Source organism: Malurus melanocephalus, unplaced genomic scaffold (genome assembly GCF_030028575.1).
Source record: "Malurus melanocephalus ecotype Western Australia unplaced genomic scaffold, MMel_1.1 scaffold_260, whole genome shotgun sequence".
Lineage (NCBI taxonomy): Eukaryota > Metazoa > Chordata > Aves > Passeriformes > Maluridae > Malurus > Malurus melanocephalus.
The window spans coordinates 65,965-69,823 of record NW_026623492.1 but is presented as its reverse complement, the minus strand read 5'-3'; positions in this window follow the sequence as shown (position 1 = coordinate 69,823).

Here is a 3,859-nt window from a genome sequence, read left to right as displayed (position 1 = left end):
CCATCAGTTCTGCCCTTGAGGACAATCAGTGCATCTGTCAAGTCAAGCTCAGTGGAGGAATTTTTTTTCTCATCATGCTATATTATATAGCATATATRGAAGTTAAACTTTGAGGTCAGATGTCAGGAGGCAGAGATTCCAGGCTACAAGGAAAAGTCCCACAGTTTTGGCTGCTTTGTAAAGGTAAAGTATTTACAGACATGAGATACAGCTTTGTGCATTTTCATCCACATGCTTTGGCTCTTCACTGAAMTTCAAAATACTACTATTTTTATTGGATTATTTTCTCATTGAGAGATATTAGACAGGAATTGATCAGTTCGTGTTTTCAAATTTTGTCTGTACTCCCAGCTTTATATTATTAAAAACTATTGCAAAGTTCCTATCTGGTGGACTGGCCTCAAATAAAAAAAAAATTTAAACCTCAGTTATTCTACCTGTATTTTATGTGGATTATTAGCATCAATTTTTGAAATCTTTGCCAACTACTGTTGTTTCATCAAAGCATTTTAAAAAAATGATACTCACAATTTCATTAACTCCCTGTGATGCAGTTCCTTATCTGTGTTCACCATAATCTAAGAGAAAAAGGCACTTTTCTATGGATCAAATCAATTGTTACCAAAGCTTTTACAAATGGTATTAATTAATAAGATGACCTAGGCAGAAAAAGTTGAAGGTCTAAGTAAGTAAAACTGAAGGGATTTTTTTCCTCTCTTAACCACAATCACTGAAGATCTTTTTTAAGGAGTATGAAAGGGGAAGCTTCCACTTGCTACACTGTGCACTGCATCGTGCACTGCAGGGCACTGCACCTGTTGTGGTAGGACTGCTCTGCCTCTCCCAGTAAATGTCTCAAAATGTTGACTATATTCCTAGCCTGTTCTTAAGTAATTTACTTCAAATGTTRTTAAGACAGTTCTACAGATGGGAAATTATTGTTGAGACATAACTAAGTAAGGATTAGGTCACCATGTGATAATAGTTTGTCAATAGATTAGTTATTTGTGTATTTATGTATGATCCTAATTTTACAACAAAGTAATCTGAATTATTTTAGCCTTCTGGAAAGAGAAAAAAAAACAACACATATCAATGTACATTATCGTTTCCCAGGACATATTCATATTATCAAGACTGATTCCTCCATATGCTTCATTAACATTAGAAAAAAATAAACACAAAAACTAAAACCACTTTTTCATGTATGCAATCTGAATCATGATCTACTTCAGAGAACTTTGTAACAACAATCAATATAGCCAAAGAATGTATTTTAATCATCTTTACAAAGTATATTGACATTTTTTCACAAATGCATTCTGATTTCATAATTATTCCAGGATGTCTTAAAATCAGGCAGAAACAAAAATGTTTTCAATAGAATTTAGATTTATGTTTGCTAGTAGCTGCACTTGGTAGGTGCACAAGCAGGTAGTGTCACAAACTATTATGTCTTTTGGTCTTTTTCTGTAGCTGAATTAATTTTTAGAATAATTTCAACATTTCAAGAATGATCCATGGGCTTGGACTACGTTTCTTTTCCATTTTATTAAGATACTCTTTTTATGGTGTTGAGTTTTTTTTATTTATAGCCACCCYGTACAGAAACTGCCAGCTTGACTCTACATCTCTACATCCAGGACCAAAGCCAATATCTGTCATTCTATAATAGGAAAATAAAATTAAGAACAGCTTGCTCATCAGGATGCTTAAAACATCCCTATTTCACCTGGCTTAGTTTTTTTTAAACACTTTTTTAAGTTTCAGTGGGTGTTGTGTTATCAGCTTCTTTTTTTTTTAGGTCATATACATGGAATTACATTTCATGGAATTATAAAAACAAAAACAATTATCAAGTAAAAAACGCCTAGAATTTTGGCATGCTTTTATTCCTAAACATTTTAAGGGACAAACCACAAGCAGAAAAGAACAGTAACATTGTACTGTAACAGGAAACAAAAGATATGTAGAGGTGTTCAACACTATTCAATATACATTGTCTTACCGTTTCTGAACGCTAAAAGTAAGATCTGTCTCTAGCCTTCAYAAATTGTATAGCATAATTGTATTAAGCATTTTCAAATGTTGCACACCTCCGTTAAGGTATTGTAAGCTCCAGGAAGAAATATATCAACYGCAGTCACATTGTTTTATACCTGCAGAGGGGAATTTTTCTGTGCTAAGGGTGCTGCAGATAATCGTAGATCTACCAAGAATGTACTAAGAAATCCTAAAAGTGAAAAAAAAGGATACTTAAAACTTTAATATTAAGAGAAATATGCACACTTCATAGACAAAGAAGTAAACCCTAACTTAATTTTAACTAGTCTTCAGGAACTATTGAATTGGAATTATTTCCCCTAGCCCACCAAAACAGCTCAAAAGAGAAGTAAGAACGGGTACACAAGAAGGTGAATAGAGAAAAAATTAAAGGAAGGTCTAAACTCTGAAAGTGTCTTGAAACTCATTTTGTTCTTACTGCCTAGAGAAGCATGACCTCACTACCTCCTAGGACAGATCACTTTTTACCTACTGAAAGAAACATGTGAGACTCCCAGAATTTATGTGAGGACATTTTTTTAAAAGATTACACCCTGTGGCAACGAGATCCAAAGTCAGAGCTCTTCTGCACAAAGTTTGCCTGATTTTGCCCACCCTGAAACCCAGTGTGCCTTTTTCTTCATATATCTCCACTCATACTTTGCAGCATTTCTGTACCAAAGAGTAGACACAGTCATGGTATTTCTTACTATTTCTTTGCATTAATTATTTTTGTTTTGCTTTGCAGTGGCTTGTAACACAGCAGTATGCCAGCCTTCCTTTTAAGTGGTCTGAAACCTTTCATGATTTAATTAAACTAATGTGATACTTACTCATCTGCTTCCTTTCCATCACTAGGATTCCTCTTACTTTTTTAATTAAATTCTCCTGGTGGTGATGCAGACAAATTACTGCAGTTACTCTGCACATCTGAAAAATATGGACACTTTTTTAGGTGTCTCTATATGAACTGATGCAGCCAGGTCCAAGTTTTAACACTTGATATTGATGACAGTTCTTGTTTCTCATCCAGGTGGATTCCAATGCTCTTTTCTGACTCAGCAAGGTATCTTCCCAAGGCTGTCTCTTCCGAGCTGTCATACACAACGGCCATATTCATGTGGAAAGCAAAAGCGACAAGGTTTCAATTGCAGTTTTTGCTCATCTCCTCCATGCCTTAGTTACCCAGCTGTTGTAGACAGAAATCAGGAAAACTTCACTAGCGTATGTTTTGAAATAAATTATCAAGTGAAATTAAGTAAGTAAATTAAACTTTCGTTCTATGTTCTCCTTCATGTCACTCAGCAAGACAATGGCAGGTTTTGGCTGGGTTTTACTTGGGTTTTTTTTTTTCCATTTACCATTGAGCTGTAGGTTTGAAAATGGAAATCAACCCTGTTTATAAACATATTGAAAACCACAGCCCCACAGGGAATTGTGTCCTAATATTATTTATACTTACTGAAGCTTATGGCGTGGAGGGAAAASGAGAACATTGCCAAGGAATTGCACAGAGAAATAAACGCTTTTCGCTTTTGGTATTTAAGCCTACCAAGATCAAACCCCGGGAGGATCTCGTACAAGCCATTTGAGTACCTGCTGCCCCCGATAATCCCAGCAGGAGCAGGGGCGTGCGGGCCCGCAGGTGGGCCGGCCGAGCGAGGGGCGGGCGGGGGCCGGGCTCTCCGGTTGCCAGGTGAAGCGCAACGTCTCCGCCTCCCCGCGGTAAGCGCGCAGCCCCGCGGAGCGCACGCAGGCGGTGCGGCTCGGCTCGGCTCGGCTCGGCTCGGCTCGGCTCGGCTCGGCTCGGCTCGGC